At 43.1% G+C, this 14,337-nt stretch overlaps 4 pseudogenes across 1 annotated transcript; 3 read left to right on the top strand and 1 right to left on the bottom strand.

Annotated features, from left to right (window-relative positions):
* Positions 1-2,285: 2,285 nt before the first annotated feature.
* LOC149110469 (large ribosomal subunit protein uL11m-like) lies at positions 2,286-12,418 on the bottom strand (annotated as a pseudogene). The gene is made up of 4 exons (XR_016207825.1): positions 12,263-12,418; positions 12,077-12,172; positions 4,540-4,632; positions 2,286-3,409 (listed from the first exon to the last, which is right to left on the bottom strand). The product of XR_016207825.1 is annotated as a large ribosomal subunit protein uL11m-like (transcript).
* Positions 5,018-8,165, top strand: LOC149110471 (uncharacterized; annotated as a pseudogene).
* On the top strand, positions 9,000-10,269 carry LOC149110470 (uncharacterized; annotated as a pseudogene).
* Positions 12,419-12,800: 382 nt separating the features above from the next.
* Positions 12,801-13,824, top strand: LOC149110468 (uncharacterized; annotated as a pseudogene).
* Positions 13,825-14,337: the final 513 nt, after the last annotated feature.

The following is a 14,337-nucleotide window of genomic DNA, read 5'->3' as shown; positions in this document are numbered from 1 at the left end:
ACCAGTTTGGTTTCCATGATGGTCATTCGACAGTTTAGGCCATAACTGAACTCACTAACACTCTAAGGAAGGCCATCGATAGCAATCTGTGTACCTGTGGTATATTTTTGGACTTCTCAAAAGTATTTGATACTGTAAATCATATAATTTTACTCAAAAAGCTGGAAGCATATAGTGTTAAAGGTCTTCCTTTGAAATGGTTCAGTAGCTACCTGGCAAACAGGCAAATGCAACATGAAGACGCGAAGACAAAACAGGCAACAGTACACTGTACTAGGAGACATAGAATCTATAGAAACTTTAAGAAGCCTATAGAAACTATAAGCTATGGATTCCCCAGAGGAGCGCACTGGGACCACTTGTGTTTTTTATTTATATAAATGACTTACCTTATTGTTCCCTAAGCTTCTAAATGTTTGCGTAGGGTACTAATGTTTTCGCTTCGTGGAACAACCTCAAAACAATTGATGTAACTGCTATATGTCCAGAATTCCCCAGTGAGAAGAAACGAAAACATTACAATATTCAATCCTTCTTAATTGTATTCGCAACTGTTACTTTAAATCGAGTTGATTTTAGGCCGGATCTGATTGAGATTGTAATTCATCGTGGAAAACCGTGAGATCTCGAGGTTAAATCGTGAGACCGCGAGATGAGTCCTGACGACTAAATCGTGAGAGTTGGAAGGTCTGAGCTCGGTTGTTAGAGCGCGAGTTGATGTCATTTAGACTTTATGTTCAACCTTTATATTTAGCCTGGGCATCGTAGTTCATTTTATCTCGAAAACGCAGAATGTGGTCGTCAGTTCACACCCGGGCCTTTGAGGTGGCACCAAGGAGTGCGCGAAATTCGGTTTCTCTTCCGCACGTTGCGTTAAGTTGGACAAATAGGCGAATGAAATCTTTAATGCCCCTGGCTGATTATCAGCGGCCAGCAGCCTCAAGCTCGCACACTAACGATACCCCTGGGGGGACTCCCACATTGAAATAACGGGGGTTGCTCGTCGTACCTTTTAGGGGTTAAACGAGAAGCTGCTAGAAGTAATCAAAGATTATCAGTGCGTTCAACGCCGTCACTTTAATATAGATACCTTAAATGATTTCACTAGCTGATTTTCAACCTTTGTCTATTGCTAAAATCAACATTTTTCATCAACAACCGGAGTTTTACAGAGAGATATATCATTGTGTCAAAGTCCATGCCAGTGAAGAGGTCCCCTATATAAACTACGTTGCGAGACGGCGCCAGTTTCCGTAGCCGTCAAAAGTTTAATAATAGGACTTAAATATTTACATCAGCCTTCAAATTTCGTAATAAATTCCCCACATTAACTAGTAATGTTTAAGCGCAAAAGCTAATTTGTAAAAGTATATTTTTTACGAACATTATTCTAAGCTGGAAGCTCAATTACAAGCAAACATTTGCAATCGCATGCTCGTTCATCGAAAACAAACTGTCTCCGTGTGACTGATTCGAATATTTCCCCTCATGAATAAAGTAGACAGTATTTATATTTCCGTTCCTTGGTTCACTCACTCTTATGGATCTTGCCTTCAGAGTACTTTTCCACCGATTCCAAACAATATTCGACTGGATGAAGACTGAGCTATCTATCGCGACTGGAACTAAGCAACAAATGCAATCTAATACAGCTGTTCCCACGGTTGACATCCCAAAGCCAAGGCGATTCAAAGTAGTGTTCGTGAACATATAAAATAAACAAGGAAAATTCCCTCAGATTCCGATAAGGGCTACCACTGAAAGCACAAAATGGCAAAACCTACGGCGACTGATGAACGAAAAGAAAGATCCAGCGCAAAGACGACCTCACATGGCCTGCTCACATGCTCACATTCATCACATGTCTTAGTAACGGTACCAGTTTACTGGTCGTGACATGCCCCTGCAAAAATCAAGCGAGGTGGCCATTTTGGTGTCCTTACAGGAATGTGGATTTTTTCTGCATGTAACCGTGCACAGGAAAGCCAACTCCAGAAAGCCACAGGTCAAAATTAGGTTTACGCAAAAACACGGTTTTGGCACCTCTTAGGGTGTTTAGCCTTAAAAGTCCACAGCGGGTGCTTTCGCGGTACCTTTTAGGGTATTGAGTTGAAAAAATATGACAGGAGATAATGTGTTGTGTAAGAATTGGCACCTCTCAGGGGAAAAACAATTCAAGCCACGCCCACAAAACAGGATCTTGGTACTTCTTGGGTTTTATTTTCGAAACTTCCGTCAAGCACCCCTCCCCCCCCCCCCCCCCCCTACCACCACCACCGGGACGATACCATCTCAAAAATTATATTTACACCTCGGGATTTACACTTAATTGTATACAGAACGCGTAAGCCGTCCTTTGGAAAGACAAAAACTCGAAGCAAAACTCTATCCCAAAATTTTACACGTGAATTGTCAACTCAAACTCCGCACAATTTTTCACTCAAAACGTTAACCTCTCGCATTATTTAGTTTTATAACTTGTGTTTCTTTTTAACGTAGCTACATTTATTTACTGATGGCATATTTTGAAAACTTGAGGCGATACTTTTCATGTTTGTCACTGATTACAATAGTATATCTCAGTTCCTGGCAATCATAACCTCTGCGGTGTTTTTTTTTTTTTTTCTAACTTGATAAACTACTGTCTTTGAAAGAAATTTAATTTACACGTTTTGCAGAAATGATTTACAAGAAAAACAAGATCTTAGCTATTCTGTCAACATAAGATGTCTTTTCACGTCTATGTATACCGAACTGAACATTCTGTCTCTGTCTTTTGCAAAGAAGAATCGTCTGGAAAATCTTCTCTCATGCCAGTCAAGATATTGCTCCTGAGATGATAAGTTCGCCATTCCCATCGCCTGTTTTTTTTTTTGAAAAGAAGATAAGAAAGTCTATATTTGAGAAGAAATTCTGTTCCTCACTCTATCTATTGCATACTCCTTCACATCTTCCTTGAAGGAAGTATCTCTTTCTTGTCTAACTCTAGGACCAACCAGGTGATCTAGCAATGCATTTCACTGAGTCTGCGGAACAGTTAACCTCTTTTGGCAAGGCACACTATCTTTTCTAAAATGTTGCATGTTAATCGAAAGAAACGACCTCGCTTCTATAACATCTTCCCTAAAATATTGCGTGACAATCCGAAAGATACGATTTCGTGACAGTCCAAGAGTAAAGATAGCGTGACAATCTAAAGAACATCTTCGAAGGAACCTAACGCAATAGGTTTTGTGTCACGTATCTTGATCTCTGCCAGGAACAACCCCAATGCCCATACTTCTTGTTGAGCCGATGATTATCTTGCACAAGCTTTCCATTGGTACATTCTTCATCGACGAGTCTTGCTTCTTGATTTTGGCAATTTCATAAATCTGCTTCAGGGTCACTGTACCAGCAACTTCTCTGCCTAAGATTACAGGGAAGAACAATAAGGGTCAGAAAAGTTTGAAATGTGTCTTCTCAAAAGACTCTGACTGATAATTTTCAGTCACATGTTCTTTCCCAGTACAAATTCTGTCCAGACCCCAAATTCCAATCCTATTCCCATTCTTTTGTTCGTGATTCCCAGTCCCAGAGACCCAAGTCCCAGGGACCTATGTCCCAGGGACCCAAATCTCATTTTCCCAGAGGAAAAAAATACATTAGGCAGGGGTTACATTATGTGCCGGCAACCGGTTAAAAAGCTGGCTACTTCAATTGCTGAGCCACTTACTTTTCGTGAAATAATACATATGTATTTGAAGTCGGAAAGAGGTAATTAAGGGAAAAACAGTTTGTTTGGAATGAGACTGAACCTTGACTGTCTTTTTCTCAGGACAGTCAAGGCTGCAGCTAAGGAGGGGGGATGGGGTACCGTTAGAGTGTGGTGTATGTTTTCAATTACGCTAGTGCTGTAGGATAAAAATTGAAAAATCTCTTTGTATCCCTTATTATTATTAACTGCAAAAAAATTTAAGCCTTTTCATTGGCTCAGCCATCATGGTTTATGAGCCATTATACCATGCTCTACAAACATGGTAAGCATAAGTTAAGCACGATTTTTTGGGGCATTTTCATTTTTATTTTAGTCCAGCTTTCTAAATTTTGCGGGTGTTTTTAATAAAACAGTTATTCCACTCGCACTTGTTGGATATGAGATGATTACAGCCAGCTTCCCGCTATGCGCCTCGTTGGCTATCTACCATCTCATATCCAACGCATGCTCATGGTTTATTGTTAACTATTCTTGGCATTTTGACCTCTTCCAAAATTGATGTTTTCTAAGAAACATCTCCAAGAGAATGTGTAAAATAACATTTCAAAGCCTCTCAATTTCAAAATTTTCTGGGAGCATGCCCCCAGACCTCCCCAGAGGCTTGTTCATTCAGTACTCAAATCAGTGTCAGCTGTCTACTTCATGAAACAAGCCTTAAATTACTCCCTAAATTAATGAGAACCCTACGGTACATCTTGACCTGGTAATTTGACACTTGAATTTAACCTGATGCTTGATAGGCTAATGGAATAAAGAATGCTGAGGCAAGGACATCTGGTTACCTGGTTTATGTGCTCCTTTCTCAATCCCTGCTGCTGCTTTGAGGAAATAGGACACTGGAGGAGTATTTGTCTCAATGTATAAGTCCTGTCAGCCTGAAATATGAAAGAAAATGTGACCTGCTGGCAGGATGTTTTTCTCTCAAAGTCAGGTAGGGAGTATGAGGTGAGCTGTTTGAGACGAGCCCCTTCTCATCCATACAGCCCCATTGCATTTAGGCTTGCAGATAATTATAGACAAAGATCAGACCTGTACGAGAGTTTTGACGGACCACCACCCCCGTAGTTTGCGACATTCAATTGTGTGACCAAATATGGTAGTGAGCACGTGTAGTGACTTTCGCAGAAAACTGGAGAGACGAAGCAGCGAGTTGAACTGTGAGCATACTGTGAGTTTAGAGAGAGTTTTAGCTGCGAAATAAACCTGAAAACTAGTGAGTACTGTGTACCGTTGATAAACGGCTCACTTTTTGGTGCCGGGAACAGGATCGCACTGTGGAGGTACGTCGAGAACTGCGAAAATATCGGTGGATTCGAGAGTGAGAGAGTCAAAAGAAGAGGCGACCGTGAGTCAAAGCAAACATGAGCGACGGCGAAGCAGAAGCCAGCGAAGACGAACAACGTCTCATTAGAGAGATTGACAAAGAAATAAACAAGCTGAAATACTTCTTGGAGGAGACAGGAGAACTGATTGAACTCGGGGACTTTGCTGAGATGGATATCGCCAACAAACGAGCCGCGAAAATTATCGCGAAACTATCGGATCTTATTTCACAGACAGAAGAGTTGAAAATCGAGCGAGGAGTGACATCTCGTTCTGTGAGACAGTGGAAGAAAGACACCAAATCCAAATATGCAGCGTTAGTTATGGACAAGGAGAGGCTTGGAAAGTGTCTTAGTGAAAAAGAAGAGGAAATTGAGCGGCGGAAAGAAGATTCGAAACGGGAACAACAGATGGAAGACGAGCGGCGACTTTGCGAGCTCCGTGAAAGACAACAGAACCACGAGCGTGAGTTATGGAAGGAAAAGCTCGAAGCAGAATTCCAGCACAACTAAACTGCCGAAACTTAAGATGACACCGTTCAACGGTACTGCTGGCGACTGGGTGAGATTTGAAAACATGTTCCTAACTCAAGTTGATGCCAAGTCAATTTCTGACGAAGAGAAATTCGGCTATCTGCTAGAATCTGTCGGGCCGAAGGTGAGAGACCGAATTGCAAACTTGAAACCTGGGCGTATTGGTTATAAGACGGCATGGGAACGACTTAAAAAGGAGTTCGGTCAAACTAAAGTTGTCATCAATGCACACATGGACGAAATAATCAATCTACCTCTGGTCAAAGGAACGAATTATTTCAAAATACAAGAGTTATACGAGAGGCTGAGAAAAAACTATGACGCTCTCCAAACACTTGAAGAAGCTGAGAAATTACAAGGGTTTGTAATGAATACGATCAACAAATTGCCACATGTCAAACCGGACCTAGTACGAGTTGATGAGAATTGGGAGGAATGGTCGATGGAACATTTAATTGACGCTTTGCAGAAGTGGCTAAAGAGGAATCATGTGGAAAACAGCAAATGCGAGAAACATCTCTTCACACAGAAGCCAGGAGATAAACGGTCACCTTATTGCCTTTTCTGCCGAAAGCATGATCACTGGAGTGGAAACTGCACCGTGGTATCAGGGTTGGTGAACAGAAAGAAGTTCTTTGTGGATCACAATTTATGCTTTAACTGTGGGCGTGCAAATCACAGAGCAGACCAGTGTCAGAGGCGCGGGTGCCTGAAGTGCAAATACAAACATCATACAAGCATATGCGACAGAGAGGAGAGAGAAAGCAGCAGTGCGAATGGGGTTTCGCTGACTGCCTACACTAATTACGCAGAGGAGAGAGTACTACCCGCCATAATTCCCGTGAGCATCAAAGGACAGGTTCTGTGGGCCTACCTGGACACAGGATCTGCACGCAATTTCATCTCTCGTGAGGCAGTCAAGATGTTAAAGTTGAAGCCAACTTTGAGACCCGTGAAATCTTGACGGTCAATGGAACCAAAGTCCAGTCCATGCCAATCTTTGACACCCGCATTGAATCGCTGGACGGAAAATCATGTGAAGAAATTGAATTCACTGGCTCAAAGTTAGTGGACTTTACCACAGTGAGAAGGCCAGACATGAACCAGCTGAAACTGAAGTACTCGCATACACGAGACAAGAGGTTCTACATGACGTCTTCAGGAGAACACCAGATACATCTCATTCTCGGAGATAGCATTTACAGCAGAATAAGGACGGAGAGAGTGTTCAAAGGAAAGCCAGGAGACCCCCTAGTGGAAGAGACAACGTTTGGTTGGCTGGTCCATGGTGGAGATGAATATGGGAGTGGCAGCACCTGCATGTACTTGAGAGAAGCTAACGACTATGAGAAACTTTACAGTTTGGATGTACTGGGGATTGAGGATCGGGGTGAGAATGATCAGCTGGATGTTCTGCGTGACTTCAAGGAGAGTGCAGTGAAAAGAGAGGATGGAAGGTATGAGGTCAGTTTTCCATGGATTCCTGGAACAATGTTATCGAACACAAATGAGACACTTAGCAGAAAGCGTCTTGAGAATGTGGAGAGAAAATTGTTGAGAAATGAGAAATTGAGAGAAGAATATGGTGGCATCGTCGAAGAGCAGCTCAAAGAAGGCGTAATAGAAGAAGCTCCTCAGAATCCAACCGGAGAACGAGTATTCTACATGCCCCATAAACCAGTTGTAAAGCAAAGTGCAGTTACCACGAAGGTTCGCATGGTGTTTGACGCGAGTGCTAAACCACACCCATTGGCCAACAGCATCAATGACTGCATGTTTACTGGGCCCCCATTACAGCCACTCCTCTGGGACATAATGATTAGAGCGCGCATGTCCACAAATCTACTTCTGGGTGATATTGAGAAGGCGTTTCTGCAGATAAGTGTTAAAGAGGAAGATAGAGATTCATTCAGATTCCTGTTCAATGTCAAGGGAGAAGAGAAGCATCTAAGATTTACACGTGTACCCTTTGGAGTTGAAGCGAGCCCCTTCTTATTGGGAGCCCCTCTGCAGCATCACTTTCAACAGCAAGGGCCAGAGTTCTCAGAAACCGTGAGCGTACTCAAGGAGAACACTTATGGTGACAATCTAATGCAAACGGGAGAAGATGATGAGAAGCTTGTGAGGTTCAAAGAAGAGAGCACTATCATACTCGAGTCAGCTAAGTTTCCAGTTCACAAGTGGGAATCGAACGTTAAATGTCTTGAGAGTGAAGGCATGCCAAACCCTAGCAAGATTCTAGGACATACGTGGAACAAAGAAGATCATACAGTGGAGCTGCCTGCAAAGCCTTTCCCACACGAACAGCCAGTGACTAAGCGAACTATCCTCAGTTATCTAGCAACTGTGTATGACCCACTCGGGATAATCTCGCCCACTATGGCTGAAGGAAAACACACCTACCGCAAAACCTGTGATGAAAAGAAGGGCTGAAATGCAGAAGTTTCTACTCATTTGAAGAACCAATGGCTCAAGTGGACAAAGCAGCTTAAAGATGTCAGAATTCCTAGAAGTGTTGCTACCTCAATTGGAGAGATGGAAGCAGTCCATTTACATATTTTTGCAGATGCAAGCATTCTAGCATGCTGTGCAGTGGCGGTTGCGGTTGTGGAGCACGGGACAGGCGTGGCTAAAGGGTTGCTGACATCAAAATCACGAATCTCAAAGAGAAACACTTCAATAGCTAGATTGGAACTTGTGAGCGGTCATATGGCAGCGAATATGGCGAAGAACCTTGGCACTGCTCTTCAGCGGTGGCCCATCAGATCTACCACCATTTGTATGGACAGCATGGTGGCGTTGTATTGGATAACCAATCCTGGCAAAGGTTGGAAGGCGTTTGTGGCCAATAGAGTGAAGAAGATAGCAGAAACCACTGGTCCAATCAACATCACTTGGAAGTACTCCCCATCCGAAATGAATCCAGCAGACCTTGGAAGTAGAGGGGCGACCATTGCAAAGATGGAGAGAGGAAACTGGTTTGCTGGTCCAGATTGGCTCTTGGATGAGAGACAGTGGCCACAGCAGCCAAGGCTGAACAACAGCAAAGAGACAGATGAGGAGTTCAAGGCCAACCAAGAGGCAGTTCTTCGCACAGATGAGCGCAAGTTGGATGAGTGGGATGCATTGCTCGAGAGAAGTACCTACTGGCGGACATTGAGAGTAACAGCATGGGTTCTGAGGTTCGTCGGCAACTGCAAGGCGAGAAGAAACAAGTTAAAGAAAACAACAGGGCCGTTAGTAACCGAGGAAATCACGACTGCGACAAACTCCTGGGTAAAGCGAGTTCAGAAAGCAGACGAAGCATGTCTACAATCCCCGGGATGGAAGTTGGTCAGAGATGAACATACAGGTGTTCTCAAGTGTGAAGGCAGAATTAAAGGATACAGGCCAACGTACCTTCCTAGAGGACCATTTGCTGAGAAGCTTATTGTTCGCACACACAATCAGGTCATGCATCTTGGAACTGCAAACACAATGGCAAGTGTGAGAGAGAATCGGTGGATACTGAAGTTGAGAGCCAAAGTTAAGAAAGTTATCAAGAAGTGCAATGTTTGCAAAGTATTCTCCACCAGACCATACGGAGTGCCGTCGACAAGTGCCTTGCCAGAATACAGAACAGAGGGGAGCAGACCATTCGAAGTGACCGGAGTAGACTTTGCTGGACCTTTTGGTTATAAGGTTGGAAAAAAGAAACAAGGAAAGTGCTACCTTATTATTTTCACATGTGCAAGCTCCAGAGCAATCCATTTAGAAGTAACAAGGACCCAAACAGCAGACGAATTCAAGCAGAAACTCAATGCATTTATCTCACGTCGAACAAGACCTCGCATCATCATCTCAGACAATGCGAAAGTATTCAAGACTACAGCAGATTGGATCAAAACCATCAGGAAAAGTGAGAAGCTACAGGATTATCTAGCACGTGAGAACATTCATTGGCAGTTTAACCTTGCCAAATCGCCCTGATGGAGAGGATTCTATGAGAGATTGATCAAGGAGATCAAGAAGGCGATGCACAAGACCTTAGGATGGTCACATCTTTCCTATGAAGCATTTGAATCAGTCATCATGGATGTTGAGAGAAATCTTAACAATCGACCCCTGACGTATGTTGAAACAGAGGGAGGAGAGGAAGAAGTGCTGACGCCGAATGTGATCCTGTGGGGGCGAGGTGCATATCCAGTAGAGGACATTGAAAATTCTGAAGCAGAGAAGCTGACGAAGATGAGCAAGCGATTGGAAGATGCCAAAGCCCATGTGTGGAAACGCTGGAAGAGAGAGTATGTCCACAGCCTAATGGAAAGCCACAGGCTTAACAAGGAAACAGGAACCACACCTAAAGTGGGAGAAATTGTACTCATTGTTGGAGATGAGAAGAATCGCGGCGAATGGAAAAAAGGAAAGGTGGTGCGTCTTGTACAAGGTAAGGACGGAGTTGTGAGAGGTGTGACGTTGTTCCGTAAAGGACACACCATTGAGCGACCACTTCAGTTAGTCTGCCCTTTGGAAATCCGAGCAGTGGAAAATACTGATGAGCCTTAGGAAGGGAGGACACAACAAGTTGACTTAAGAAGCCAGAGACCAAGAAGAACTGCAGCTCAGAGGGCTACCAAGAGAATTGCAGAACAGATGCATGCAGAGGAAGAGGATTGATAAACTGAACTGTCGTCAAGCAAACCGGACTGTTGTTGATAAACCGCACTATCACTAAGTATACGGAACTGTCGTGAAGCAAATCGAACTGTCTTTAGAGTAACATGATTGTAAAAATTGAGCTACAATTTTTAGGGGAGTTGTGTACGAGAGTTTTGACGGACCACCACCCCCGTAGTTTGCGACATTCAATTGTGTGACCAAATATGGTAGTGAGCACGTCTAGTGACTTTCTCAGAAAACTGGAGAGACGAAGCAGCGAGTTGAACTGTGAGCATACTGTGAGTTTAGAGAGAGTTTTAGCTGCGAAATAAACCTGAAAACTAGTGAGTACTGTGTACCGTTGATAAACGGCTCAGACCCTAAGAGAGAAGACTAGCTGCCAGCAGTGTAAAGGAAATGTTGATAACAGCACCTTACTGGGACTTTGGGCAGCAAAGGGACTCAAGCTCCCTACCCAACCATTGTCTGGGAAATTATAAACTTTTGGTGACAAGTAATTTTTTTGTAATGAATGTTCCCAAAATACCGGGAACAGCATGTCATGGCCAGAAAGCCAGATACCTTTTGTGGCAAAGCTAAGAAAATGAATGGGCAAGCAATGCCAACAGGTGGGGAGGCAATGTAATGTGATATTGTCACTGATAGTGTCATGCAATGCAAAAGCTTCAAAATTAAAATGTGTTCCATTACATAACATGAACCCAGTTGAGCAAAAAACTTTGTGAAATGTGAAGTTCTTTGAGTGTCTTATATCTGATGAAACTGAGACCTCAGGCCCCAGTTGTTTGAAGACTGCATAATGCTATCCACCAGATAAATCGCTATCCACTGTATAAACCAAACCATGCTATCCGATTGATATTGATTTATCTGGTGGATAGCGTTATCCACCTTTTGAACAACCCAAGCCAGAAGGATATATTTTTTACTTTGGAATATGACAACATCACATGAAAACTGGTAATAGGTTACTAGGTGCTGTCAAACCTTGTGTTTTTAGTGAAGCTTAATAATTAGCTTATCTTATTACCGCTGTTTCTGGAAAAACTGAAAAATTTACCGAGATCAGAGCATGCTAAATTTCTCACTACCCTGGCTCCCTGTAACCATGGCCTGTACTGTCCACTGATCAGTTCTCATGGCTTTACCCCTCTTGCATGTGAGCCAATGGTGAGCTTGCTCACAGGCTGTTAAAGCATTTCAAAGAACACACATTGTAAAATTTCCCAGGTTGTCATGCTTTCTTTACAAAGATGTGCTCTTTCCCCAAGTATCAAACCCTCCAGTCCAGCTAAACTAGTTGTGACGTTGCTAGTATTTATGGTGTAGTAGTTTTCAATTATGTTCCAATTCTCAAACTGAAACATTTTGGGGGCACGCCCCATTGATTCTACAACCCCAAGGTTCTGGCCATGCCACGCACCCCCTCCCCTACCCTAGAAATTGTGGATCTACCCCTGCCAATCAATGAGTTTTACCCAGCTACAGATGGACATTACACTTAAGGTCTGGAGAGCAATATGTTACTGTTAGAAATACTATCCTGAGATACTGCTCTGAAATACTATATATCCTGACGTTTGAGAAATTAAACAGCTTTGGAGAATAACAGAGAGGGTTTAAAATATCTGTAACATACCAGACTACTTGTTAAATTTGACCAAAGATAGAGGGAACTACAAAAAAAGGACTGCATTGTGAACCGACCAAAAGTAACTTTTGCACCTCAATCTTTCGTACAATACAGGCTCAAGAAAATCGTGAAAAAGCTTAGCTATTGCGGCGTTTATCATACACAAATTACCTTGTAATGGATGATTGTGGGGATCGGAACTCCAGTTATGATGTGTTGTGTTCGTTCGTTGAACTCTTTGCAAAACTGAGCTATGTTCACCCCGCGCTATAAAAAGCCAATCAAAACAGAAAAGTAATTCTTCCAAAGCTCTTGTAAATAAAACGAACTCGAGACGATAGCAAAGAAAATTTTTACCTGACCAAGAGAAGGGCCTAACGGAGGAGAAGGAGTTGCTTTTCCAGCTGCAATGTACGTTCGCAGAACACCACTCATTTGCTTGGCCGCCATCTTGAATATGAACGAGCAACAATCCCAGATTACTTTGCGCGATCTGCAAGGACGAAGAGGGGGTTTCCCCCACTGACCCAGAATGCACTAGTACGGGGTTTTCCCTCTAGGTTTTTTCTGGTTCCCATGCTAATTAGGGTAATTGTTGTCAAAATACCTCTGCGGCATCAAAATTTAAATAAAACAGGAAAAACGACACGAATTCTCCCGAGAGTGAAACTTCTCGTTTAAGTTTCTTGCCCTGTCACTGAGCTGTGCTAAGTAACCGGGGTATGTTATCAAAGAACAAACGGATGGGGAGAACTTGGTGTCTGATCTAACTCTCTGCTGCGAAAAGAGCTAGAATTTCTCCCAAGTGCTTTCAGTGTAAGAGTAGTCCCAATTCCTTGAAAAGATAGAGCAAACGCGAAGATTGGATTCTGCGATCGATCGAAAAATCCCAACAATGGAGGAGTCTATTGAGAAACTCGTCAGAAAGAACGATGTTCTGGGACAAATTGGAAACCTGGTGATCGAACGAGATGCTGTTTGGAAACGAAACGAAACTGAAGTGACGCTGCGAAAGCACAAACATCTCGGAAACGAAATCGTTCTTCTTCAGTTTGATCCTAATTTGAAGTCAGATGGCGTCCGTTGCCGTCACCCTTCATGCAAGAACAAGAACTTGAAAGCAGCGAAACGTGGCCAGGGAAAACGGGATCTGTATCTTTGCTGCGATCATCGAGAGGAGCTGAAAAGCCGTATTTGTCGAGCCTTCGAGAAGGTAAAGATAGAGTTCTCCATCAGTAAATTCACCTCAGAGCCAGGCCGCTTTGAAGGATACACATCACTGATCCTTGAAGGAACCTACCGTAACGCAAGGAAGCTCCCTACCATAAGAGACACATCTGAAATCGTGAATGTGAAAAATTTCTTGACCATAAACAGTACCCTGCTGAACCCTGATAATGATAACTTGGGGATTGCCCTGCCTCCTGTCTTTCACATTTTCCGCCTTATGTTACAGAACACACGGAGCATGGACAAACTCCCGCAGAGCCTGCTAAGCTTCCTTTAAGAAGTTGTATGCACGATCCTGTTCGCCTTCGGGGTCATCTACACATGGGTGTCACTAGCAAACCTGGGGAACCAGATAGGGGTTGGTGTGGGTGGATGCATTGGCCCAGTCGGTTTTGTTTTGGGACCCTTGGGTGGGGCCGCTGGTATTGCCATAGGAGGGTTTTTGGGAGGCTTTATTGGCAGTGAGATTTACAAGCTCACAAAAGAGCACAGTGACCAGGAGGACCTAGCCAGAAATGGATGACGGCTGTACTGGAAAGTGGAAATTCAAGAGCAATGGCAAATCAGTTTAATCCAAACCTACTGATGTACATCATTAATGGGAACATTAATGGTGGTTTGCGAATGAATTTGAGGCGCCTCGAGTAGTTTAGGCATCTCATGCTCTCTGATAGATTAAGTTTATCCACCTAAGCACTCGAATGAATTCCATGGATTATTTTTATTACTGACTGTAGCATAGAGTCCTAAAGCGATGACGTCACGTTACCATGACGCCGAAAAAGTCGGTTCTAAACAAACTCGTATTGCTTTTCAAAATGGCGACGCTTTCTATCGCGTCGTTGCTTTCCTATTTTTCGACCAATTGCAACTTTGGCTGTTTTTTCTCAAGTATTTGAAAAATTGATTTTTAAGCAACTCAGTAATATTCTATTTGAATACCAGCTCGGTTTTCGTAATAGCCGTTTGACAGCCCAGGCCATAACTCAACTTACTGACACACTTAGGAAGGCCATCGATAGCAATCTATATATCTGTGGTATATGTTTGGACTTCTCAAAAGCATTTTGATACCGTAAATCACATAATTTTACTGAAAAAGCTAGAAGCATACAGTGTTGGAGGTCTTCCTTTGAAATGGTTCAGTAGCTACCTGACAAACAGGCAACATGAAGACCTGAAGACAAAACAGGCAACAGTAC

Source organism: Orbicella faveolata, unplaced genomic scaffold (genome assembly GCF_042242905.1).
Source record: "Orbicella faveolata isolate gen_17 unplaced genomic scaffold, um_ofav_v1 contig_24, whole genome shotgun sequence".
Lineage (NCBI taxonomy): Eukaryota > Metazoa > Cnidaria > Anthozoa > Scleractinia > Merulinidae > Orbicella > Orbicella faveolata.
Note: the sequence above shows the minus strand (reverse complement) of the source record. Positions and strands in the feature narration are given on the sequence as shown.